Source organism: Cetorhinus maximus, chromosome 19 (genome assembly GCF_964194155.1).
Source record: "Cetorhinus maximus chromosome 19, sCetMax3.hap1.1, whole genome shotgun sequence".
NCBI classification, from domain to species: domain Eukaryota; kingdom Metazoa; phylum Chordata; class Chondrichthyes; order Lamniformes; family Cetorhinidae; genus Cetorhinus; species Cetorhinus maximus.
The window spans coordinates 29,282,863-29,310,504 of record NC_135897.1 but is presented as its reverse complement, the minus strand read 5'-3'; the positions used below and the strand labels follow the sequence as shown (position 1 = coordinate 29,310,504).

The 27,642-nt window shown below is 44.4% G+C and overlaps 1 protein-coding gene across 10 annotated transcripts in view; it reads right to left on the bottom strand.

Annotated features, from left to right (window-relative positions):
- LOC144693707 (beta-galactoside alpha-2,6-sialyltransferase 1-like) overlaps positions 1 to 27,642 on the bottom strand; it is a 142,921-nt gene that overhangs the window by 89,405 nt on the left and 25,874 nt on the right. For 2 of the 10 annotated variants that reach the window (XM_078563632.1, XM_078563622.1), the window contains exons 1-3: positions 15,390 to 15,527; positions 5,506 to 5,607; positions 632 to 831 (exon numbers count right to left, since the gene is read on the bottom strand). The exons of 1 other annotated variant lie outside the window; for it this stretch is intronic. The gene's annotated coding sequence lies outside the window, so the exon portion shown is untranslated. Of the gene's footprint in view, positions 1 to 631; positions 832 to 5,505; positions 5,611 to 15,389; positions 15,528 to 27,642 lie in introns of those variants that run through there. 7 more of the 10 variants (XM_078563630.1, XM_078563628.1, XM_078563625.1 and 4 more) reach the window with 6 other exon arrangements.

Genomic DNA, 27,642 nt, shown 5'->3' with positions numbered 1-27,642 from the left:
ATGTTTTCGCACACATCTTGAAACTCATCAGTATAATAGTAATGAATACAGCAGCAGAAAGCCCTTTTAGTAATAGTGTGAAAGGAATCACATGGTGATAGGAGGTGCTTTGTAAAATATTGCAGATAGACCAAGATATAAATTAACATCAGCTCTAGCATAGGCTGTTCGTGCCAAGAATTCACTGAAGATGATCGGGGACTACAGTCCATATCAGCTGGTTTTTGGTAGAAACCCAAAAAATTCCTTCAGTCCCGAGTGATCATCCCCCAGCTTGGGAGGGAACTACGATTAGCTCTATCTTTTCTGAGCATTTAAATGCACTGCACGCAGGTAGAAGAGTGTTCCTTGAAGCCAAAATTTCAGAAAGAATTCAGCGAGCTCTAAGACACAACATACGACCATCAGAAACTATTTTTAATCAGGGAGACATGGTATACTACAAAAGAGAAGGACTTAACGAGTGGAAAGGCCTAGGGAAAGTTATAGGTTAAGATGGTAAAACAGTCATTTTACAGCATGGGAACCAGGCTATTCGGGTACACTCACTAAGGTTAGTTGGCGCAGATTACAAATTTGTGGGTCCGGAAAGGGTAGCAGGAAAGGATGAGGAACCACGTATTTTGCATACCCATATGTTGCATGACTGTGAGGACCAGGTTGCTGAGGTTGACAGGATATTTGAAGATGGACACAGTAATTCGGACGAACAAGACGAGGCGATTTGTCCTAGAGGACAACTGCCGAAAGCTGGCACTAAAGTTTCATACTTGCCAGAAGGGGCCAGTCAATGGAGGGATGCGACCATTGTAGGTAGAGCAGGGAAGGCTACTGGAAAATAAAAACTGGTTAAATGTACGAAATAAATGACTGGGGGTCAGGCCTATGGATTGGGAACATGAAGCACAATAATGGAAGGCAGGGAAACGCAGTGTCAGTTCAGACAGTGGGTCTGGGAGTGAACATGCCTGTAGGAAGAGATCGCGAACTGTTGAAAGAACATTTATAAATGGGAGAGGGAAATCAAACAGTAACGGTCCAGAGCTTGATAGGAGGCAGGATAGAGGGCATAGCTTAACGAGGTCAAGGAATATGGCACAGACTGGTTATGCTCCAAGATGCAGAAGCCCATGTGATCGAGAAGTCTTAGTAGCTTCAAACAAATTAGACGATAATTTAAAGAATGCCAAACAGCAAGAACTACGTAGTTGGAAAGAATCTGGGGTATACACAGAGGTGCCAGATCAGGGACAACTAGTTCTATCTCACAGATGGATATGCATGGAAAAGGTGCTTCCTGATGGACTTATAAAGCTAAAACCAGGTTGTGGTACGAGGGTTTGAAGAAAAATTGGGTGACCAGGATATAAGTGTAGCTTCACCTATGGCAGGAAAAGTTACTCTGAAGATCTTTTTGGCTCTGTCAGCTACAAATGCTTGGGAATGTAAGTCAATTGATATTAAAGCTGCCATTTTGCAAGGACATCAACTTCAAAGGGAAGTCTTTCTCCTTCCACAAAAGAGGCACCCAAACGCAGAAAGGACACTCTGGAAGCTAAATAAATGTGTAAACGGTTTAAATGAAGCCTCCAGGATTTGGTATTTCTCAGTGAGGTCAGTTTTGTTAAAGTTGGTCTGTCTTCAGTTGGAAGCAGACCCGGCAATGTTTTATTGGCACCATGGAGGGAAATTTGCAGGCATCTTTATGATGCATGTAGACAATTTTTTGTAGGGAGGTAGTAGCAAATTTGAAACGGTTGTCATTAATGGGCTCAGAACGGAGTTTAAAATTGGAAGTCAGGCTTCTGGTGTGTTTAAATACATTGGATTGGAAATCAGGCAAGGCAGATCACATATCATTTTACATCAGCAATCCTACATTGGAGAATTTCAACCCCATTACAATTAGTCATGGGAGGGCCTCCCAAAAAGATACAGCAGCTTCTGAAACAGAAAAAGAGGAACTCAGTCTAATTGGGCAACTTAGTTGGCTAGGCAAACAAACAAGGCCGGACGTCAGTTTTGACGTTTTGGAATTGAGCGCTAAAATGAATGATCCCACAGTTGAAGAAATCATTCCAACAAACAAAACAATGACAAAATTAAAACTGGAGCAATATGTTTTGAAATTCCCATCTTTAAGTGAAAATGAAACTGATTGTGTTTAATGATGCGTCTTATGCAAATCTGTATGATGGATTTGAGTGCGGGAGGATTTATAATATTTCTCATGGGGGATAAAGGTAAATGTTGCCCTTTGGCATGGGAATCTAAAAAGATACGAAGAGTTGTAAAAAGTACATTGGCAGCGGAGACTCTCTCCCTTGTGAGGTGGTAGATATGGCATTCTTTAAATCAAAGCTGCTGGCAGACATTTTAAATGGAAAAGGGTATTCAAGAACAATACCTGTTGAATGTCTTATAGACAATAAGTCACTCTGGGAAAATGTTCACTCTATGAAGTGCATTAACGAAAAGAGATTGCGAATTGACATTGCAAGCTTAAAACAGGTGTTAAGAGAATAAGGAGATTGCCAAAATCAAATGGATTAATAGCAGCTACCAATTGTCCAACTGCTTCACAAAGAGAGAAGCGAGCTCCAAAAAGTTATTGGAGATCCTCAAAGAGGGACGTCGTTTCCTTTGAGAAGACAAAAAGGAATATCGTGTGTGTGGACATTTCTATACGTGTCTTTTTTTAAGGGGGAAGAAGGTGGATTTATTGAATGGAAAAATATATATTGATGTTTGTGTTCTAGAAGAGAAGACCCATCTTTTTTTGTGATTATATATACTTGAGGGTTACTTTCTTCTTAAGAAGGGGGAATCTGTTGGGGAAGGAAACAGTTAACTGAGAGGTCAATTGCTAATTATCAGTTAACAACCTAAGTACCCATTTGGATGTGTAAAGGGGAAAAGCTCCTGATCTACGGGTACTCAGTGCGGAGGAGGGCAGGGAGGGAGGAGGTCCTCCTCATCAACCTGCTCCTGGGCCTTGCAAAGTTGACCATCAACAGATCCAGGCAGCGGGCGACCAAGGGGGTCATCTAGCCTAATTGTCTGCCCCTCTTCTGCGGCTATGTTCACGGCCAGGTGTCCCTGGAGAGGGAGCATGTAGTGCCCGCTAGCACCATTAAGGTCTTCCTTGCCCGGTGGGCACTGTGGGGGCTGGGGTGCTTTATTGACCCCTCGAATCACATTTCAATTTGATGTTGCAAGTTTCCTTTAAGATTTGTTTTTCCTTTTGAAATACCCCTTTAAGGGGCTGCTTCTTTCTTTGTCCCTCATTTTCTTTAATTCAGTTTATTTGTTACTCAAGAGTAAAAGGGAAAACAGATGAGGCAAGTTCTCTCCGTAGAGTTTTATGCACTAAAAATAGAAGCCAGTCTTGGTCTCGGTCTTTATTGCCAGACAACTATTGGAGCTTAACACCACCTACTTCAACGTCAACATTGGAAAGCTCAGGAAAAACAAATTGTGGTGTTCATGAACCGGAATATATAGTTTAACTGAAGGGAACACATGGTGCATCTCCCATGTTCAAGATTTTTTTAATGATTTATATGAAATCCAATACTAAATTTCTAATAGCTTCTCAATGTACACATCCTCAAAAATGCAAAAAAAATGCTATTTCGTGAAATATGGTGTAATAGCAAAGTTCAGTATGATTCAATGTTTTCTTATAGCTAACTGAAATTTGATGACCATTCACAGGATTTACTTATTACAGTAACCATGTTGTGGTGGTACATGATTAGGTTAGCTATGGTAACTGACTACTACAATGATGTCAGACTAGTATCTACACAATTACTGAGTCACAAAATTCAATAGTGTTCTGGCTAATTATAAAACTAGATTGCATTGGGGATGCATTGGCCTAAAAAGTGGGCTGAGTTATAATCTTGTTTTATTGATGTTTCATACATCATTTCATTCAGCAGAAAATAACAGCATTTTACACCAGCAGGGTAGTAGTGTAAAAGAAAACACATTAAACTTAAACTTCTCACCAGAACTTGGAGTGAGGAAAAGACAAATATGGGACAGAGGGACAAATTAAATTTTGGGCAGCAGTCTCATTGAGGCCACAAATGTACGTTAGCTTGTTTCTCACAATTCTCATTCTGTTATATTCTGCAGTAAGCGTCTTTAACATGAAAGAGATCTTGCAATTCTAAAGGATTTCATATCACTGTAACTCCTAGCAACGCTTGAAAGTGTTAATTGTGCACTGCAGAAGTGTCAAAGTTAGAAGCTTTGCTTCTTAACTAACTTTTTTTTAAAAAAGTCTTAACTCCCAGTGTCTGGTCTCACTCAGTCATCAATCTCTAAATGTTTTAACTTTATGGGTTGCAAGTGGCTGAGAGATAGACTGATTTCTCAAATTCAAATCCAGGCAGCAACTCAAACCTGGAGGTTTCCAGGAATGTCCTTACACAAGAACAAAGTCACACTGATCCAGCTCTGTTAAACTGAGATTTAAACAGTGATTTATTTAAACAAGTTAATCTGTATTTTCACCTGTTGCTATTTCTATAATAATTCTGTAGTTTAAGCAGCGTTTTTTTGTTTTGTATTGTATGTTTACCCTGTCCATGACCATTTCTAATTTCAATGACATTTTGAATCCCTCTTACATTGAACATTATCCACACTTCAGATTTTAAGAATTAGAGAATCAGTTCCCTAATCCAGCCAGACAGGATGTTGCTGACTCCGATGTCACTGACGGCATCTACGCATTTTCAGGAAGTGCTCCCCCTAGTGTTGCAGCTGGCAGTGGACAGTAAGAGTCAACCATTCTGGCGTGGGACTGGAGTTGCACATTGGCCTGACCAAAAAAGGACTGGAGATAGATTTCTCCAAAGGATTACAGTGAACCACTAGGTTTCTATGACAATCTGGCAGCTTCACGGTCACTTTTATTGATGTCAGCTCTTTACATCCAGAATTTTTAAACTGAATCCAAATTCTCAGAACAGCCAATGTGGAATTTGAACTTGTGGTTTCTGGATTATAGGTCCAATTCCGTAGATTACTACTCCAGTAACAGAACTACAACCTTTCCATACTCAAGACAGGAATGGGCATGAAAATCAGGTCATTTGTTCAATGAGGAGACAATCCACAGCTCCGGTTTCCTGCCTGAGGGAGCAGTTTGAAAATTTATCCCTTCATTGTCTTTGTGTGTTGCTAAATACGGTAAATTAAATGTTATTGCAGTAAAAGACATCAGTAACTGAAAGCATTTTCACTGGCATAAATTGGGGAAATGTGGTTTAGAAACATTACATTTACAAATCTGTTGGCTTCCTGCTTATTTACTACAACACACAAAATGTCTATCCTGTCTGCTGGCAATCTTCACTTACACAGAATTATAGGTCCATATGGGTATCACATGAGAACATAATGAGGCTGTCTATCAAAGTTACCTGTGTCTTTCAACACTAACCTACACCACTTAAAATAGGCATTAAAGGTCAGTTATATTCTTACTTGTCAGTAAAGCATCTGCTCCAAATGTACTGCTCATTTTCTTTTACTGCCATTCTGTTGAATGTTGTGGGGATGGTTTCTGTGCTGCCTTCTAGCTGGATTCTACTGAAGTGGCAAAAAATGAATGCTGAGAGATCAAATAGTGCCAGGAGCAGACCACCCTTACTCACACCAGCCATTAACCACAGGCCCTAGTGCTTCTGCCAAATATGTGTCTTTCTCACAGGTTCTTCTTCAATCTATGACAATTTATTTTTGTTTTTGTTTCAGATTTCCAGCATCCGCAGTATTTTGCTTTTATCTTCTACAATCTAATTTGAATCAAACCAATTAACACTTGATGAAATGAGGCTGAATCCAAATCATTACGCTGTTTCAGTTCATGGTTAGATAAATAATGCAGAGCACTTGTAATGATTAGATTAATCCAATAGGGTTTATCTTTGCATTATAATACAAAACAATAAACACACTATGCTTTCCCATATCAGTGGCTGGTTTACCTGACTTAAACTATTTTGTTCATCTGCATTCTGAAATTCAATGTAGGGCAAACACTCTTCTCCTTGCACACTTTCATTTTTTTTTAGCTCCCTCACTCTCAGCCTGACTCCACTGCCACCTTTCAGCAAAACAGCCTACCCTCTTTCCCCATCCAAGAATAAAATCCACCAGGCAAACTTAGCAATGGCCTCTGCTGAGTTCAAATAAACAAGAGTTCTGCTGCAACAATGCATGTGAATAATGATGAGAACGTTAAGATATTTTTCATTCTGCCCAATATGCCGATTTAGATGCCCCATAAATGTAACCTTGAGAGCTAAGCTTTGTTCAATTGTAACATTCGTAACATATATTAAAGCAAGGATGCCCAGCAGCACCTCAGAAATCCCACAAGATGACACTGTTCGACAAACCAAGCAGGGGGAAGTTTCAGAATTCTAACTGTTATGTCCAACAAAGCAGCTCGGGATCATTTTAACTTTCCCGGGTGGTGCAAGATGCGTGATATCAGATTGGCTGCCCATAATTTTCCTTTATTTCAAGGTCATTGGGGAAGGACAATTGGTCACCAATCCGATATCACTCATTTAATACAACCAGCAAAAGCGAATGTGATCCCCTTGCCTGGTGAAAAGAAAATTCAGTGTTAGAAATTCCATAAACAACCAGATATACACTGAATTTTCAAGTGAATGTTAAACTATTCCAGGCATGCTGCTTGTGACAGTGAATCATGAAAACATCATGACGACAGTTGGTTCATTAAACTCATAAAAGATGATGTCATGGCAAGTGTTCAAAGGAACAGGGAAGTTGGAAGACACTAGGTATGTTTAAAGGGGGTAGGCACAATGTGGAATTGAGGCCTCAATCGGATCAGCAATGATCTTATTGAATGGCGGAATAGGCTTGAGGGGCCGAATGGCCTACTCCTGCTCCTAATTCATATGGTTCTATGTAAATTGATCTCAAGGATTCATCTACACAGTTGACAACTGGGAAACTATGGATGTAAGAAAAACTTGTCAGAAAGGACACTAATGAGCTTGTGGATTGGAAAGTTCTTGCACAGGTCAGTGCACTGGATCTTTGCAATGCTAACGATGACACATGGAAATGAGAAGGCGCAGCTTTACACCAATGTAAAGTCAAAGTTCTCAAATGTAACCAATGCCCACTTCAAACCAGAGGTACTGTTCTGCCAGAACTTGGGAAAGCAAAAATATTCATCACCATTGTCGCAAATATCTAATTTCATAATTCATGTGTTTTAGAAAATAACTTTTGGTTTGGGAATTGAACTTTTTCATGTAGATAAATGGAAATACCTGATTGAAAACTGTGAAAGGTAACTCTGATATAAACATAAATCAAGTAAGCCTAGGTAAATTATATTTCAGATGCAACGCCTGTGTTTATTCAATAAGATTAGAGTTGATAATGGGAGGACCTTAGATAATGGATGACTCATTTTTGAGCTTTGGATAGAGTCAAGAGGTATTCCAGTCAGAGATTCAAATTATTCATGATCAGAAGAAGCAGGAGCATTTTGTAAACATGGGGGTCTCTTGATGGCAATTGTGCCCATTAGAGAGAAAAATTATTCGTGTGGGTCCCGGAACCAAAGAGTTGTGTGAAGATAAAAAATAATTAGTTTACATTTCTGTGGAAGCATCCTAAAACATGCCAAGTTGTCATGGAGGTTAGGGTGGTTCCTTAGATTAATTTATCTGCTCGCAGAAGCCAATCTGTTGTCAGCTTAGAACAGGCAGAGAGAAAGCGTCTGTTAGGAACCAGCTGTTGGACTAGGAGCATAGAGGGCATTAGGAACCAGGAGCGTTCCTAATTTTAAAATCACTAAGCAAGAATGCGAGTAAAGCCCAAGCTTGAACGAAGTCCACGGTTTTGAAGTCTCAAAGGAAAGCTGGAGGGTCACTTAGCCAAAAGCTAATGGAAAGACCCCCATGGGCAGAATTTTCCATCTGGCGGGGGCGGGAGGGGGCAGATCACGGACCCGATCGCCGCCCCCGATCAGGTCCGAGCCGCCATTTTACGAGGGTGAGCCAATTAAGGCCTGCCCAGCGTATTTCCCGACTCCCGAGGATAGCAGGAGCGTGTGGGCGGCGGCGGGCATGCACAGGCCACCAGGTCCAATGGCGACCCGGCAGCCTGTTTAAAAGAAGGCCTGGCAGCCTCCTGTAGGCTGCTCACAATGGCCAGTGCTAGGCCACAGCAGAGGGGTTTGGGTGAGCAGGCCAGGCTGGAGGGTAGGCCAGCAGGGAAGCCAGTGCGCCCCTTGTTTTTCTGATGATTGCTTTGCTACCCTCCTCGAGGAGGTGGCAGGATGGCAGAAGGTGTTGGTCCCCCAGGATGGGAGGAGGAGGCCGCCCCAGATCATGAAACGTGCCTGGGAGAAGGTGGCGGAGGTGGTGAGCTCCCACGACATGGTTTCCAGTGCCGCAAGCCCTTCAACGATTTGTTGCACTCTAGCAGGGTAAGTACCATGTTGGCATTGAGCATTTAACCCAGCAGGTAACATTACCCTCTGCCCCCCCCCCACAACAAGTCTCAGTGTCGTGACTGCATTGAATCATTGACGGCATTTTTCCTTTGTTGGGTGGGAAAGCAGATAGTGCCCATGCTGAGGTCAGCCTGAGTGGGTCATATGGAGATGAGTTTTCTCCAGCAGCATGTGTTGATCTGAGTCCCACATGACTGGTTTGGGGGCAACCTGGAGGAGCTGCACCTAGGCGCAGACTCCGAACTCCAGAACATGTCTTAGTCTGGGTGATGAGATGGTGGGAGGGGAGCCTCAAGGTGGCGCGGCAACAAACTATCTGCTGCACTCTGCACCCCACGTGCTTGTGCCTCCTTGCCATGGGAGGAAATACCATGTGGTTCCCAATGTGATGTAGGCAGCATGTGTCCAAGGGGGCTGTGGGGAGCAGGCCTAGCATCTTTGTGTGAGTGTTGGGCAGCAGCGGGGTGAGAAGGCACTGGAGCCCTGATATGTCCCACTCTGGTCGGGGTGAGCCGTGCGTGAGGAGAGTCCATGTGCCCTAATCAGTGCTCTTCTCTTTTTCAGGAGAAGAATGCGCAGAACACGGCCGAACATGTGAGGACTGGAGGCAGCCAGGCAAAGCTAAACCGCTTTGAGCAGGAGGCCCTTGAACTGGAGAGGTGCCATGCACCCAGGTCTACTGGTGTCGGTGAAGCTGGGGTGCCACGGCCAGGTATTTAAGGCCAACAGTGATGTCAGCATTGTCCTCCCAACAGCCATAGCACTGATGATTATTAAATTAGTTATTGTTGCAACATTGCTGGACCATTGGTTATGGAAGGTTGAGCGCATAATGAACCGGGGGCACAGGGATGAAGTGTGTCAGTGTGTGGACGCTAACTGATCCACTGTCCTTGTTCTTCCTTTCAGCGTCAGAGGAGCAGGGCTGGGAGGAGGAGCAGCAGAGGCCCCCTCTCACACCTGAGGGGCCTGAAATCTCACCAGTGTCACACCATCTCTGACAGGCAGGCACCAGCGCAGATACTAGCAACTTGGTGGGAAATAGAACAACAGCTAGTGTCCCGGGGCACAGCGGTGAGGGCACTTCACACTTGCTGGAGGAGCTGGCAGAGAGCGTGCCCATGGCGCCAGCAGTCAGGGGACTGCAGGAGACCAGGCACATGCTCAGTCGGTGCCTGATGATGTGCTTCTGGAGTCGTCCGCGATGCAGCAGGGGCAGGAAACGCGGCCGGGTGTGCGGGAGCATCTGGGGGAGATGCATGAGACTATGCTTCACTTCGTCTCCATGGTGGAGGAGTCTATGCGGACGATCGCCTAAGCAATGAGCCACATGTCCGAGTGCCATGCTTACTCCATGGAGAGAGTAGCTACTCTTGTGGAGAGGCTCCTCCAGGAGGCCCGTCAGGGCTTCCTGGGAATGTGCTCTGACCAGCAAGCCCTCACATTGGCATTGACCTCAACTGGTCAGTGCCAGTGTGGGAGATGGTCTGGGCATCAAGCTTCCCAGCTCATTGCCCATCCATCCATGATGAGCAGGGAGGTCCGAAGCGACCTCACGTTGGAGCAGCAGCTGCCTGTCGTCTCTGCGGGCTCCTCTCAGGGTGCTTCGGATGAGGACACCAGCTCCTCCGCCCCTCTCCCAGTGACCGTATCATCCAGTGAGGCTGCGACGACTGGGGAGATGCCAGCTGTGGAACTGGCAGCTCCCTCCCAGGCGGGGACAGCACAGGCTCCACGGGCCAGAGGACGACCGCCAAGGTCATCGAGGCCAACAGGACAGCAGAGTCAGCAGGCTGTCTCAGATAGCACTCCGAGCGATGGGGCAGCACCAAGACGTATCACCCGGAAACAAAAGCAGAAGGCACCTTAGGCACACCATGGGTTTTTCACTGGTACTTTTGTGTTGGCCTGAGATGAGGTCCTTATTATTTCTTTTTGATTGTTAACACTATTGTTTTCTCTTTGTGATAAGTTCTTTGGCTTCACACATTAAATGCAGATGCGTGACCACAGCTGAGGGTGCCTTGTTTCTTCTGCATGTGTGTGGTTGACAAAAGTGTAATAAGTGATTTGTTGGACATTGAGCTTTATATACAAGGCCCTTAGTTAGTGCTGTTGACCTGGCAGGTTTTGCACTTGGGTGTCAAGTACAGAGGCGGCAGCCCAGGCCTGTCCTGGTGATCCATCTGTAGTGTGCTAGCTGAAGATTCGTTGGATTAAACCCTCCCAGGTGTCCCTGCCTCCCTACAGTATGCCCGGGTCAGCGCCTACCCCCTCAGCATTCCCCTGTGGATGTTCATCCTTGGACTCACTGCTGGACTCATCGTGTGCAGCCGCAGCCACTGCGTCGACGCCTTCATCGTCCACTGCGTCCCCCCTTTCCAGCGCAAGATTGCGGAGAGCGCAGCATCCAACCACTATCAGTGACACATGATCTGGGGGTTACTGGAGTGCGCCCCGAGCAGTCCAGACATCGGAAGCACATCTTGAGAAGACGATGGCTCTCTCCACTACAGCCCTTGTGGAGGCATGGCTCCTATTGTACCGCTGCTCAGCTTCTGATATTGGATGGCGGAGACATCATGAGCCACCTTCTGAGGGGATAGCCCTTGTCACCCAGCAGCCATCCATCCAGCCAGGCTGGAGCACTGAAGAGCCTCGGCACCTGGGAGTGTCTGAGGATGTAGGCATCGTGGGAGCTGCCTGGGTGCCTGGCACAGACTTGTAGAATCAGCGTCCTGTGATCACACACTATCTGCATGTTCATGGAGTGGAAGCCCTTCCTGTTGATGAAGGCACCGGGCTCACCTGCTGGCACCTTGATGGCCACATGTGTGCAGTCTATTGCACCCTGGACGCGGGGGAAGCCAGCAATGGCCGCGAAGCCTCTGGTTCCCTGCGTCTGGCTTGCCTGGTCCCAATGGAAGTGGATGAAGGTCAATGCCCATCTGAACAGAGCTTCTATGACCTGCTTGACACAAGTGTGGACAGCTGATTGGGAGACACCGCAAAGATCACCCACCAAGCCCTGGATGGCGCCAGAGGCATAGAAGTTGAGGGCAGCTGTGACCTTCAGAGTTACTGGCATGGGGTGTTCACCCACACAGTTAGGGGAGATCTCAGGCCCAATCATTTGACAGATATAGTTGACTGTCTCCCTTGAGAGACGGAGCCTCCTTCGGCACTGCACCTCAGTCATATTGAGGTAACTGCTTCGCCGCCTGTAAACCCTGGCAGCAGGATAGTGGCGTCTTCTGCAGCCCCTTCCTTGGTTTACCTCTTGGCCCTGCGCTTGTCCTCCCAAAGGTGGCTCCCCTTGAGGCTGAATGTGCACTCCTGGCCTCCTCCTTATTCTAGCCCTCCCTTCCTCCTCAGAGGAGCTGCCTCCATTGGACAGTTCAGCTCCCATACTCAGGCTAAGGGAAGGCTTCCTGAAACCTGCAGGCCCAGAAAAGATCCCTCACTGCAGAGTGCTGACCTGAAGGTTAAGAGTCCAGAAAAAGCAGCTGGGATGCGTTCTGAAGTACTGCAGATCACACAGGCAAGTTTAAAAAACTTTCAACAATAAATACTTCACAGAGCAGATTCATGACCTCACTGAGCCCTCTTATCCCGCCCGTGGATGAGGTTAATACAAATGTCTCCTACCCGCCTGCCCGTTGCGCTTGTGCGCTGACCCGAAGATCGTGGCCCGATTAATTAATGGTGGGCGCGCGTTGGACTTCATCGCGTTCCGCCCAGCGAAATATCGCGATGGCGCGCAGTGACGTTGGGACACTTGCCCGAAGTCACCGCGCATCATTTTACACGCGGATGTGCTGGGCCCGCCCCCTGCGTGTCAAAACGGAAAATTCTGCCCCATAATATCTTGTACCTCGGGGAATATCTGGAACACTGAGGAGAATTAAAGACCTGAATTTTTTGTTCATTGGGTGTGCGCAATCGGTCCCTGATCGCGATTTCACACTGGCTGGCCAATTAATGGTCAGCCAGCTAGAAAAGCACACTGAAATGCTAAGCATTGCTGAGGTGGAGGCAGGAAGAGGGCGGGCACCAACCTAACTGAGGGTGCGGGTGAGCGCTTGGGGAGAGACAGCTGCCCCAGGGAGCTGCAGACCTCCACGGAATAAACAAAATGACAAAAACGCTGCAAGATATGTCCATGCAGCTCAATCAAGTACCTGAAAGTATACTTCATAAAAAAACCAGTCCCCAGATATATCCTCTTTTATTTTACTTCCCCACAGAGATTTCATCCAGCCCTGGACCGAGGTTGGAGGGCAAAATGTGAATGCCATCTGGGAGAATGGCCCGTCCACCAACTGTAAACGTGGACGGGCCACGAAAAATTGCTGTTAATTGCATCGTTAACGGGCTTAATTGTCGGTGGGCTTGCGCGGCTGCCACTCGAGCGCATGGTGACATTGGGATGCTCGCCCGACATCATCTCGCGCTATTTCATGTCCGTTCAGATCAGGCACGCACCCGCCCGCGGGTTGTAAAATTCTGGCCAAAGTGAATTTGAGAGACCTGTGGTATACCTTTGGTTTGGTCTCAGATGGAAAAGTGAATAAACCTTCAAGGTATCAAAGTATAAGGGAACTCTTGCAGGTGGGGCTGCCGAAGTAAAAGTGGAACTAAATTTCATACCATCAGTATTTACAAATTAGAGTTAAGCTAGCAGCGCTGACTACATTAATAAATATTAAACAAAATTTTGTTTTTGTTAAAGACATGAAATCTTGTGGCGTTGGTCTTTCAGTTAATGAATGAGTGTTCAAATTTCTCTTCAAATGTCAATGGTCTCTAACGGGATCATAATACTATGAATTCAGCTTTTGGATGATATAGTAGATAAAAAATCGATTCAGCTTGAATAAAAAACTACCTTTTCTGAAAAGTTTGGAAGTTACCACATACGTTTCCGAATCTCTCCTGCTCTTGAGGAATTACATAGAAGACTCCCTGGGTTACACAAAAATCTGGATACAGCCACAGGCCCGACTATTAAATATTTTAATCTATGTTACAGATGAATAAGGCCTGCAAACCTGATTGAAGTACCGCCAATAAAAGGATATCAAATTGAATGAGAACAAAATAAAGCTTGAGAAGAAATATTTGGATCATTAACTTTCTTAAGATGGACTAACATTAGATCCCTCTAGAGTTGAAGCAATGCATAAAATATCTTCTCCGACCAATAACCATCCTGACTTGGAAATATATCGCTGTTCCTTCACTGTCGCTGAGTCAAAATCCTGGAACTCCCTTCCTAACAGCACTTGGGTGTACCTACATCACATGGACTGCAGCAGTTCAAGAAGGCAGCTCACCACCACCTTCTCAGGGGCAACTAGAGATGGGCAATAAGTGCTGACCCAGCCAGTGAAGCCCACATCCCGTGAATGAATAAAAAAAATCCAAGACACCCAGCCAATTTTACATTTGTTTTGGCCAAGGTTTTCAGAGACAATTCTTCTTAGTGACAAAGGGAGTTGATTTTACATGGTACTTTCACTGTGGCCTGGACATTTACCAGACTCACCAACCCCACCCCTGCAAAATAACAGGAAAGAGTTGAACAGGGTTAACCATCTCAAAATGGGGAAGGCCTTTGTAGGGTAATGTCCTAGGCCCAAGCATCTTCAGCTGCTTCATCAATGACCCTCCTTCCATTATAAAGTCAGAAGTGGGGACACTTGCTGATGGTCACTTGCGTTTGTTTCATTCATAACTCCTTAGATAATGAAGAAGGCATGCACACAAGCAGCTTGACCTAGACAACATTCAGGCTTGGGCTAATAATTGGGAATGCAAGTGTCAAGCAATATCCACCTCCAACAAGAGAGGCTCTAAGCACTTCCCCTTAGCATTCAACAGTATTACTATCATTGAATCCCCCACCATCAACATCCTGGAGTTACCATTGACCAGAAACTCAGCTGGACCAGCCATAGAAATACTGTGGCAACATGAGCAGGTCAGGTCTTGGTCAGATCAGTGATACCCAAGTCCCATGAACAAGTTAAAGAAATGTTTTTAGCACAGTGGATTTCAAATTGTGCAGGTGTCCTGACCCTAAAAAAAAGGTCAAGCTTCCATAATACACTTGGGAACCTGATTTAAATTTAACAGTTGCCAGCCAGGTTTCCCAGGGCTAGAGAAATGCTGTAGCAATGGCAGTTGAGAGCTGCCTTCTCCAAAATGTAGATGCCCTTTACAGCATTCCTTGTGGGCCAAGTGGAGCAGAAGTAATCCACCTGACACTCCAGGAAACCTTTGGCCACTCTTCTGCTGACTGAGACCTCTCTCTTCCAACTAGCGCAATTACAGACTGACCCCCCACCCCACAACCTCAAGCCTTGAACGCTCTCATCCTCCAGTGATCAGTGCTATTTCTCTCCATTCCCCAATCTCTCCATGTATCCCTTTTCCAATAGCTGGGGACTGGTTCTCCTGGCTGACAACTGGCCAGCCTGTCAGCGGGGTGGGAAATGGAAGAAAGATCAAAAAATTAGGTTGTACTGTTAAATGTGGCAGGGTCAGCACATCTCCACCTTGCCAGGTTTTTCCTTACCCTATCACAGTCCCTCACAACCTCCCAGTCTCCTCATAAATATCAGCTCCCATGTGTCTGGATCAGATTGAAGAGGTCATCTCTCAAGCACCAAAACATTTCTATTAATTTGTTCCCTGGTTGCAGGCATAGCAGGCAAGGCTACATTAATTATCTAAGTATTAACTTACCAACTCCTTCGACAGCCTTCCAAATACGCGATCTCTACTACTGAGAAGAACAAGGGCAGCAGATGCATGCGAAGACCACTACCTGCAAATTCCCCTCCAAGCCACTCACCATCCTGACTTGGAAACCTAATCGCCGTTCCTCTACTGTCGCTGGGTCAAAATCCTGGCACTCCCTCCCTAACAGCACTGTGCGTGTACCTACACCACATGGGCTGCAGCAGTTCAAGAAGGTGGCTCACCACCACCTTCTCAAGGGCAATACAAATGCGGGCCTCGCCAACGACACCTCCTACCATGAAAGGATTTTTAAAAATTAATTACCCAGAACTACAGAGGCGGTGCACTAGGCCACATGAAGGCAATAAGAGTCAACCATGTCGGGGAGCCCTCACTCCCTACAACCTCAAGTGTAGAATTTTCCCCCTGTTGGGGGGGGGGGGGGAGGGGTTTGTGCAGGGGCGAGCGCAGGCCCGATTGGTGCCCCCAGTCAGGTCTGCACCGCCATTTTATGTGGGCGGGCCAGTTAAGGCCTGCCCAGCGTGACACGCACCCGGAAGCGCTGTGTGCTCCCTGTGCGGACAAGAGGGGGTTCCTCAAGTCAGGAGTGCGCTTTCGCGCATGCACGCAAAAGAGTGCAGAAATCTCCCTGAGGCACAGAGTTGCCTCAGGGAGATTACTTTCACTTATGATTAAAGATAAACAAAAATTTTTAAGGACATGTCCCCTCATGTGAAACTGTCACATGAGCTGGGACATGTCCATTAATTTTATTAAAAACTTTTAAAACGCTTTAAAACACTCATGAAAACTCATCCCGCCCGTGGATGAGGTTCCACGAAAAATGCGAAGGCCGCCTGGGCCCTTCGCCTGCCCCCCAACCTTAAATCTAGCACTAAAACTGATATGCTTATTTTGAGCTTAATCTACCACCTTTCCTCAACAGCAACGAAGTCATATCACTGAGTCCAATCACTCGGATCACTGAGTCAGTGAAGCCACAAGATTAACCCTGACAAGACAAGTTAAAAATCCAATGATAATCCCGTATCAGGCATCTTGTCCAGGTTCCCCTCTTGGAGGGGGAGGCTGGAGTGCAGACAGGCAAGTTTCTATTGTCTGCCTTTGGGTCGCAGCACCTCAACTACTGCAATAACACACCTCTGAGTGAACCCACTTGACTGCATTTGTAGCTAATTCTGCACCTCCACTTCACAAGTCTTTGCATTGAATCAACAATGCAGCCCTTAAACTGGCGCTGCTTCTTTAATAAGTAACAGCATTTGAGCTCTTGTGGACAGTCTGCTACATGCGTAGGTGAGAAAGGTCACATACTGACAAGATCAACATTTCTGTGGGCAATGTGCAAAACAGAATGTTTTACCTTAGTTTGTTACTTGCCAGCAGTGTGAAATGCAAAATATGAAAACAAATATTCCTCTCCCCACTCCCTTTGTGGTACAGCGCACATGCCCAACTGACAAGCATTGAAATTGTGGAGGAATAGAATAAGCTCCAAACTTTAATTTTTAAAACATTGTTGCGCTAAGAGATACAAGCCACACTTTTCTTACTGTGAGACATGATGAACAACACTGCTCCATAAATTTTACACTTTCCTTTTAAGTCAGAGTGATTTGGGAGATGACACAGCTGAATGAAAGCAAAATGATGCAGGGTGAAAGGAGTAGCTTAAGGAGCATTTTTAGGGAGGAAATGCAGCTAGAGTGGCCAGAATTAGAGGGGCTGCAGAGATCCTGAAGGCTCACAAGGCTGGAAAAGGTAACAAAGATGGGGAGGGACGGGACCATGGATGGATTTGAAATCAAAGACAAAAATCTTAAAAAAGAGGCGTTGCCTGACCAGAAAGCAAGTTATTGTTACTGTTACCAGCAAAATATCAGGAAATGGAGCAAAAAGTTCCCATTTCATCAAAACAGCAGATACCGCATCAAACTAACTCATCAGGTGGTTTCATGTTGTCCTTATCCATTATTCTGATAGCAAACAAGATGATGAAAAAGGTTAAATGTTGTCAAACTGATGTTTATTTTTATTTCTTGTTTAAATTCATCAGTTAGAATGGAAGTTTCTAGAACCAAATTGAGAGATTACTAATTTTTTGTTTCATTCACTGTGCTTACCTGCTTTTCTCAGACAAGCTTAAAAATGGCTGGTAAACAACAGTAAGAAAGTGCAGTGGATTCTTTATGAGGTAAAACTGCAGGTCACATCCTGCAGGGTTCTTGTTTCAGGTGAAATGGGCTCTGTTGCTGGGGAATCAGCATTTCAATTCAAATGACTAATGGTATATTTGAAAAGAAAACACAATTGTAGATAGAGGTACTAAACCTACACAGGAAAAAGGAGGTGTTTAACCTAAGATGAAGTCCCCAGTGTTGCGTAGGAAGAATCTGGAGTGAATAAACCTAAAGCAAGTTCTTTAGTGTTAGCCTTAGTTCTGTGGTATAACAACCGTACTCCTGAGCCAGGTTACTGCCAAGGATTATTTACTTGCTCCCTCCAACTGCCACACACCAGCTGTCTTCTTGTTAGCCCTGAATAACCTTTCAGATCAGTAGCAACATCAAGACATTAACCATTGCACTGCTAGCCACAGTGGACAACTGAAGGAATTCCTTGAACATAAAGAATGAAGTGGATACAAAACAGCTATGCTTTATAGGCAGAGGTGTCAGCCTTGTTGCAGTGATCGTGCTCTCGTCTTTAGACGATCATAGGTTCAAACCCCATTCCACCATTTCGAATGCATAATCTAAACTGACACTTGAGTGCAATACTGATGGAGTGCTACACTGTCAAAGGTACCATTTTTCAGATGAGGTGTTAAAGCAAGGCCTGTCTATCTCCTCAGACGAATATAAAAGATCCCATGGAACTATTCTATAAAGAACCGGGAGTTCCTAGTGTCCCATCACTCAACCAACGTCACCAAACGGATTGTCTAATAATTATCTCAGTGCTATTAGCATGCAAACTGAATGCTGCATACATTTAAACAGCATATACTATTAAAAAGTGCTTTAATTGGTTGTGAAATTCTTTAGGGTGTCCTTGGTTGCAAAAGCTGTAATATAACTGCGAGTTCTTTCTTTTATGAAGCAAAAGCAAAATCAGATTGTGATGAAAATAAGAGCAAAATATAAATAGCAGCTCAAGAGATTGAAAAAGGATTTTGAAAATAGTATAAAGTAAAAGGATAGCAGAAAATAGAATGCCCTACGTAGGTGTTGTTTAGTTATGTCAAGACCCAGACTAGACATGCCAGTCTTTATTACAAATGAAGATATCTACATGTTAAATAGATATATATACTATGCTTACTATAAGTTAAATAGATGTTTTACATTTCTTTTCACTTTCGAGGAGAATAGGTAATCCCAGGTTTCTAGGATAGCCATTTAGGTCAAATTGATAAATTGGGTGGGAGGGGGTGGGAAGGGCCCCAAGGTCAGGGGGAGTGGGGTCCGAGGTCGGGGGAAGAGGTCAGTCAGAGGTCTGGGGGATGGGGGGGATCAAAGGTCATGGAGTTCCAAGGTCCAGAGGGGTCATAGGGGGGAGGGGGTGAGTTCCAGCTGTGGGGGGGGGGGGGGGGGGGGGGGGGGGTTGAGGGCCAGAGGGGGTGGGTGGGAGTCGGAGGTCCGAGGATGCTGGAGTTCGGGAGTGGGGGGAATGGGTTTAGGGGGTTTCGGAGCTCAGGGGTGGTGGGGCCTCAGTCTGGGTCTTTACAATAGTTACTTGGAAGAGGTTTTAATTCTTCTAACTTTTTCTGAGTAACTATTGGTATAATCCCGGTGGAACCATCTGAAATTTGCAATTTAAACCACATTTTCGGATGGTTCCCAGCGCAGGAAGTGTGCACTTCTGGGCAATTGCCATGCAAACCCTTACCTGGAGACTTCCCAGAGGGATTCCCCAGCGCATCTTTGGGTTACCCCTCAAATCCAAAACTGGAGAGCTCAGAGGTTACAAGCCAATAACAGAGAAATACCAAGATACACAGAATATTGGGAAAGGTAGATGGCACTACAGTAGGGAATAGTAAGTTAATAGGTGAGGTGAGAATAAAAGAGAAAGTAATAGAGTCTAAATCAGGGTTATTGGGCGTGTGTGTGAATGCATAGGGTGTGTTAAATAAGATTGGTGAGGCACAGACACAGATTGCCATGTGGAAATATGATGCAGTGGCTTTAACAGAGACTTAGCTCAAAAGGCAGGACTGGGTGTTAAATATCCTCGCATACAAGGTGTTCAGGAAAGATAGGGAAGGAAGAAGAGGAGCGAATGGTGGTGGTATTGATTAAGGAGAACACTGCAGTGTTGGAGAAAGAGAATGACCCCGAGGGGTCAAGGACAGAATCAATTTGGCTAGAGCTAAGGAGCCAAAAAAGGTGCAATTACATTGCTCAGTGTAGCCCACCAACTAGAGGGAAGGATGTAGAGGTACAAATCTGCAAGGAAATTACATAAAGGTGCAAAAATTATAGAGTATTTATAATGGGGGACTTTAATTAATCAAATATAGACTGGGATAGTATTAGTATAAAGGGCAGAGAGGGTCAAGAGTCCCCAGAGTATGTTCAGGAGAATTTTCTTCAGCAGTATGTTTCCAGTCCAATGAGGAAGGAGGCACTACTAGACCTGGTTATTGGAAATGAGGTGGCCCAAGTAGATCAAGTATCAATAGGGGAACATTTAGGGGACAGTGATCAGTATATCATAAGGTTTAGGCTGACTATGAAAAAGGACAAAAAACAGTCCAAAGAAAAATTAACTGGAAGAAAGCCAACTTCAATGGGATAAGAACAGATCTGGGCTGAATAAATTGGAATCAAAGGTCGGCAGGAAAAACAGCAGCTGATCAATGGGCTACCTTCAAAGAAGAGCTAATTCGGGCACATTCAATGTGTATTCCCTCGAAAGGGAAAGGTAGGGAAAACAAATCCAGCACTCCCTGGATGACAAAGGAGATAGGAATTATGGTAAAGAAGAAAAAGAATGCTTATGCCAGGTATCAAGTAGAAACTACAATTGAGAACCAGGCTGAACATAGAAGGTTCAGAGGGGAAGTGAAGAAGCAAATAAGGGAAGCAAAGAGGGAGTATGAAAAGAGACAGGCAGCTAACATATAAGGGAACCCCTAAGTCTTCTATAGATACATAAACAGTAGAAGATTGGTAAAAGGGGGAGTAGGGAAGATGAGGGACCAAAAAGGGAATTTACACATGGAGACAGAAGGCATAGCTGAGGTATTAAATGTCTTTACCAAGGAAGGTGATGCTACCCAGGCCATGGTAAAAGAGAAGGTAATTCAGACACTAGAGGGGTCTAAAATTGAAAAGGAGGCACTGTACAGGAGGGGGCACTGTATAGGTTATCTGTACTTAAATTTGGTAAGGCACCTAGACCAGATGAGAAACACCCAAGGACACTGCAAGAAGTGAGTGTGGAAATTGCGGAGGCACTGGCCATAATTTTTCAGTCTTCCTTAGACTCAGGGTGGTGTCAGAGGACTGGAGAATTGCAAACATTATACCGTTGTTCAAAAAGGGCGTAATGGTAAGCCCAGCAACTACAGGCCAATCAGTTTGAGTTCAGTGGTGGAGAAACTTCTAGAAACAATAATTCAGGACAAAGTTAATAGTCACATGGACAAATACGAGTCAATTAAGGAAAGCCAGCATGAATTTCTTAAGGGAAAATAATGTTTAACTAACTCGCTGGAGTTTTTTGAAGAGGTAACAAAGAGGGTTGATAAGGGTGATGTGATATACATGGACTTCCAAAAGTCGTTAGATACAATTCCTTGCCACAGACATGTGGGTAAAACTATAGCTCATGGAATAAAACGGACAGCAGCAACATGGATACAGATTTACAGAGTGACAGGAAACAGAGTAGTGGTTAATGGATGTTTTTTTGGGCTGGAGGAAGATTTGTAGTGGAGTTCCCCAGGGGTGAGTGTTGGGACCCTTGCTTTTCCCGATACATATTAATGACCTAGACCTTGGTATACACAGCACAATTTCGAAGTTTGCGGATGATACAAAACTTGGGAGCATTGTGAACTGTGAAGAGGACAGTGTAGAACTTTAAAAAGACATAGACAAGTTGGTGGAACGGGCATACAGCTGGCAGATGAAGTTCAATGCAGAGAAATGTGAAATGATTCATTCTGGTAGAAAGAAATTGGAGAGACAGTATAAAAATAGGGGGTACAACTCTAAAGGGGGTGCAGGAGCAGAGGGACGTGGGTGTAAGCCATTGAAGGTGGCAGGACAGATTGAGAGAGCGGTTAATAAAGCACGCAGTGTCCTGGGTTTTATTAATAGGGGCATAGAGTACAAGAGCAAGGAGGCTACCTTGAATTTGTATAAGTCACTAGTTCAACCTCAGCTGGAGTATTGCGTCCAGTTCTGGGTACTGCACTTTAGGAAGGATGTGAAAGCATTGGGGAGAGTGCAGAAAAGATTCAGGAGAATGGTTCTGGAGATGAGGAACTTAATTTATGATGATATATTGGAGAAGTTAAGACTGTTAGACAAAGCTGAGGGGAGATTTGATAGAGGTATTCAAAATCATGAGGGGTCTGGACAGAGCAGAAAGGGAGAAACTGTTCCCACTCATGAAAGCATCGAGATTGAGAGGGCACAGATTTAAAGTAATATGAGTGATTAGGGCATGGAATGTGCTGAGAGTATGATGGAGGCAGGTACAGTTGAAATATTCAAAAGGGAATTAGGCTGTTATTTGAAAAGTGCGCAGGGTTACAGGGCGAAGGCAGGAGAATGGACCGAGGTGAGTTGCTCATTCAGAGAGCTGGTGCAGAAATGATGGGCCTGTAACAATTCAGTGAAATTTTCAAGCAGACAGAATACAGATTGCAGAATGGGATGCATCAAGTGCATTATTTCTGAGAAGCACTACTTTACACCCTTGTATATAGAAGTCATCCCATTCAATTTAGTCTAGCTCAACAAGTACAGACAAGCTGGCTGAAAGGTGTTTTTGAACTTTACCATAAGGGGCATTTGTATTTATGTTGACAACCTGCAAATGGATGTTAATCTAATCTAGTTATGAGATGTACAGTTGTCTACATGTTTCAGTATATCTTCAAAGGGTTTTAAGTGATATATGCCTTAGTTGCAGTCAGCAGTCAGCCTAAATCTGGCAGACACTGAGCTAAATAGTGGCTCCTTTGTAGCATTTTGCTAATCAAGAAGGGAGCGGCTGTGTTTCAAGGATCAACTTTACATTGAGATAGTACAGACAAAACTCCCTGTGTTATCTTAATATTGAAAACAGTCGTGCTTGTAATTATCGTAAATATACTCCATTTATTGAATACTGTTTATTTACCCATTTAGTGGAGGTCTTGTGGCACAGTGGATAGCTTCCCCACTTTTGAACCAGAAGCTCTGGGTTTGTATCCCACCTCAAGTCTTGATGGCCAATGAAGCGGCCAAACAGGTTGAATATCAACATGCAAATCCTTCCAGCACATAAGACGGGGGTAACAGTGGGAGATATTCATGGATGAGCACTTGGCACGTCATAACATTCAAGGCTAGGGGCCAAGTGCTGGTAAATGGGATTAGGTAGGTAGGTCAGGTGTTTCTCACATGTCGGTGCAGACTCGATGGGCCGAAGGGCCTCTTCTGCACTGTGTGATTCTGTGATTCTGTCAGCCAAGTGATGAAAAGCACCCGGGAGCCTCTGCCATCACTATCCAAAACTAGGGCCACAACATACATGTAAAAGTGTATGTTTCTACAGCAACTTGGATTCCGAGTGAACTGTAACACACAACCCATTTAATAATATTACATGAACGTGTCTCTATTGATTTATAGCAGGAATACGGTGATGTATTCCAATAAGCCAGATCATCTCACCTCATTTATCTAGATATTGGGAAGGTAAAGGCACAGAAAGGCTCTTAAGGACTGTGAGTAGTCATTAATTTTGAACAAAGCTAAAAGCTCCATTTTGAGAACTAAAAAATGGAAGAGCACCATTTAACTTGATATCAGCAAATGTTAATGAATTTAAGTCGGATAGTTGCTGCAGGATCAAATTTACGGTACCCAGAAGGAAATTAAATCATATGCAAGATGCTGACTGATATTTTCATTGCGATTTAAAATAGTTCTTGAGGATTGAATGGTGGCTTGTGTTATTTAAAACACAAGAAAAAAATCAGCCGCTGACAAATAAAGGCCAGTGAGTCAAAATGTTGGTAGCACTCCTGTCTCTGAGCCAGAAGGTTCTAGGTTCAAGTCCCACTGTAGGACTTCATCGATAGGAAGGAGCGTTCACGACACAGCCTATCAGGTTTGTTAATCAACCTGAAAACTCTTCCAGTACTCCGCACTATTCTCCAAGGGAAAAAATGTGAACTCACAAAACAAACAAAAAGCTGTAGACGACACAAGAAAGCACTCTGCTAGATCTTAAAAACAAGGAGGTGGAGAATACTACAATTATTAAGCATACTCAGTAAGAGATGAGTCATAAGGCATTGGCAATAAGGAAGTGATTAGTGAGTTTCAAGCTAACTTAATGAGTTAGCTGAATGAGTTGAGTTATGTACATGGAACCAGTCAACTTTAGGTATGCCCACATGCCCATTAAAAGTATAACAGCAGAAAAGTGAGTTGGGGTAGTCGTTAAATAGTCACAAGGACTGTATTCCATTTTACCCAGCCTCAAAGGAAATTCCCCTGTTGTACCATTTCCATTTGTCCCATCAGCCATCTCTGTAGTTTCTGAATGGCATTGCCAATTAGAATGGGTTTATTCTGTTGGCTCATGCCCACTAGGAACTAACCAATCTTCTACCTCGAAGAACGTTTGCAGCCTGCAACTAAAGGACATTTAGCCCATTAGCCTGGGCTAGATTCCAGGGTACATTGCAGAACTGAAGGCACAGCATGCTTATCCGCATGCTTACATTTATTAAGGTGCTGACAAGACACAGAAAAAGAAACATTACCAAACAAGGACAGAATGCATGACTACAAAATGGGGGTTGGATTATGTCTGCACGCTCTCACCAAGCACTCTGCTGCCTGTAAAAAAAAAGCCACCTGCCAACTGAAAAGTCACCCCATCCGTTTTTAACTCAGATAAATCTGAAATTCGAAATAATGGAATTAATTCCAGATTTAAAGCTTTTTGGAAACATTAAAAGAGTTAAATATAAGAATAACATCTTACAATAGATGTGCAACAGCACAATCTTGGACTATATTCTATTTAATATCTTGTTTTTTTTTTCCCAAGAGAGACACACACAACCGATACAGAGACTGCAAGTTTTAGAGACTGGAACTTAAAGACTTTCCAACATCAACACTTTCACAGAAATAGATAATTTGGATTATATTAGACAGGATTAAAGGGAATTATTAGAAAGAATAGATAAAAAGAAATAGGAAAAAGAATGAGAGAGAAAATTAGGTGAAAATATGTATTTTAAAATATTTAAAGTTGGTAGCTTTAATAGTCAATATATTTTAAAAGATTCAAGCTATACCTGACCACAATACAACCTTACTAATACGTTCAGTGTAACACTGAACTGAACAGCCAGTACAGGCATACTGGATTTTTCCAGCAGTCAATGGGTTAATCAGGATATTTTTAAAACATTCGCTTTGGAATGGGTCGCTCACATCCCTTTTGTGTGGCTGCAAAAGCAACTCACGCAGAAAGGATCTACAGTATTCTACAAGGCAAGTGGTTACATATAAGTCAGGATGAAGGTTTTGAGGATGGGCCCACACCCGGGATGCTACATTCTCTTTTCTCTCCTACAAACACTGCCTGACCTGCTGAGTGTTTGCCTCTACCTGTTTTGGTATTAAACAGTGACAGCCATTTTTACTGTCACAGCATACATTACATGTTTCTTCACAATGTCATGATGTGCATGGCATACCATAACAAAGTGCTGTTTACACAAGCATATCCTGGGGCGAGGTCAACCTTGGAGGAGAAAAACTGGCATTAATTTCCTGTGCATTAAGGTCAACAGCAAGGAACATGGTGCAGGGCAGAAAGTGGGCAACTAAATCACTTCTGCCCATCCTATGTCCCTACTGAAATTGAATTTTACCCTCCTTGTCCCTTCGCTAATGAAAAAAAAAACAACTGTTTTACAGGAAAGTACCGCTCGTTTAAATCCATTCAACAGAGAATCTTTAGAAGTGCAGTTTATTTACGACATCTTCTGCAATATCTAGCAGTATTTACAATATGCTCATAACCCACACATAGCAGCCTCACAATTTCCTTCTCCATGACATTTTTAAAATAATGTTCTGCAGATTGCTGGAGAAAATATGTTTCCAAAATAGCACACTTAAAGTGTCATACGCTGTTCCATACCTTGTGTACTTGAGAAGAGTGGGTCTGACTTCACGCATGGTTCCTGTCATTGATTCAGTTTAACTCTCCAGACAGCCTAAGTCTACAGGAATCTCTTTAATTACATCCCCCCAGAAGCAGTTGTTCACTGGGCAGCAAACCAGCAATGACTTGAACTAACAGAAAAAATGGCTTGCAGGAGGTTCCTTGTATAATAATAGATACCCATGAATCATCAGCTCTGGGTACGGTGGTGGTGGTGAGTGGGGGTGGGAGTAGAGAGGGTGGTTGCAGAGGGGAAATGGACAGGAATTGCCGACTGAGTAAAATCAATTGGAGACGGTAAATTTCCTTTACAGCACTAAAAGCCTATTGTTCATATCTCATAGCACAGGATGTAAGCTTAAGCAAACAGGGGACTGCTACCAAAGATGCTGCAAAAAGCTACTGCAATAGGAGCCTAAATCTGCATGCAGACAAAGCATACCAGTGTTTATAAAAACAAAAAGCTAAAAGCTACTGCCGATGCTGGAAATCCAAAACAAAATAAAAACAGAATTACCTGGAAAAACTCAGCAAGTCTGGCAGCATCGGCGGAGAAGAAATCAGTCAACGTTTCGAGCCCTCATGGCTCTTCGGCAGAACTGAAGCATAGTTTCAACAAGGGAGAAATATAAATTGGTTTAAGGTGGGTGGGGGGGAAGAGACACATTGAGGGTGTGGTGTGAGCAGATAATCAAAAGATGTCAGAGACAAAAGGGTCAAAGAGGTGTTGAAGGTGGTGGTCTTTGTCTGAGAAAAGTGCTAATTAAGAATGGAAAACAGGATATTCAAAGTACAGCTCTAGTGGGGGTGGGGTGGAAAGACTAAAGGTTTTAGTTTTAGATTTAAAAATAATGGAAATAGGTAGGGAAAGAAGAATCTATATAAATTATTAAAAAAAAAAGAAAAGGCGGGTGGGGGGGGGAAAGAAACGAGGTGGGGATGGGGGGAGGGGGAGTTTAAGATCTAAAGTTGTTGAATTCAATATTCAGCCCAGAAGGCTGTAAAGTGCCTAGTCGGAAGATGAGGTGCTGTTCCTCCAGTTTGCGTTGGGCTTCACTGGAACAATGCAGCAAGCCAAGGACAGACATGTGGGCAAGAGAACAGGGTGGAGTGTTAAAATGGCAAGCAACAGGGAGGTTTGGGTCTTTCTTGCGGACAGACCGCAGGTGTTCCGCAAAACGGTCGCCCAGTTTGCGTTTGGTCTCTCCAATGTAGAGGAGACCGCATTGGGAGCAACGAATGCAGTAGACTAAGTTAGGGGAAATGCAAGTGAAATGCTGCTTCACTTGAAAGGAGTGTTTGGGCCCTTGGACGGTGAGGAGAGAGGAAGTGAAGGGGCAGGTGTTGCATCTTCTGCGTGGGCATGGGGAGGTGCCATAAGTGGGGGTTGAGGAGTAGGGGGTGATGGAGGAGTGGACCAGGGTGTCCCGGAGGGAACGATCCCTACGGAATGCCGTCAAGGGGGGTGAAGGGAAGATGTGTTTGGTGGTGGCATCATGCTGGAGTTGGCGGAAATGGCGGAGGATGATCCTTTGAATGCGGAGGCTGGTGGGGTGATAAGTGAGGACAAGGGGGACCCTATCATGTTTCTGGGAAGGAGGAGAAGGCGTGAGGGAGGATGCGCGGGATATGGGCCGGACACGGTTGAGGGCCCTGTCAACGACCGTGGATGGAAAACCTCGGTTAAGGAAGAAGGAGGACATGTCAGAGGAGCTGTTTTTGAAGGTAGCGTCATCAGAACAGATGCGACGGAGGCGAAGGAACTGAGAGAATGGGATGGAGTCTTTACAGGAAGCGGGGTGTGAGGAGCTGTAGTCGAGGTAGCTGTGGGAGTCGGTAGGCTTGTAATGGATATTGGTGGACAGTCTATCATCAGAAATTGAGACAGAGAGGTCAAGGAAGGGAAGAGAAGTGTCAGAGATGGA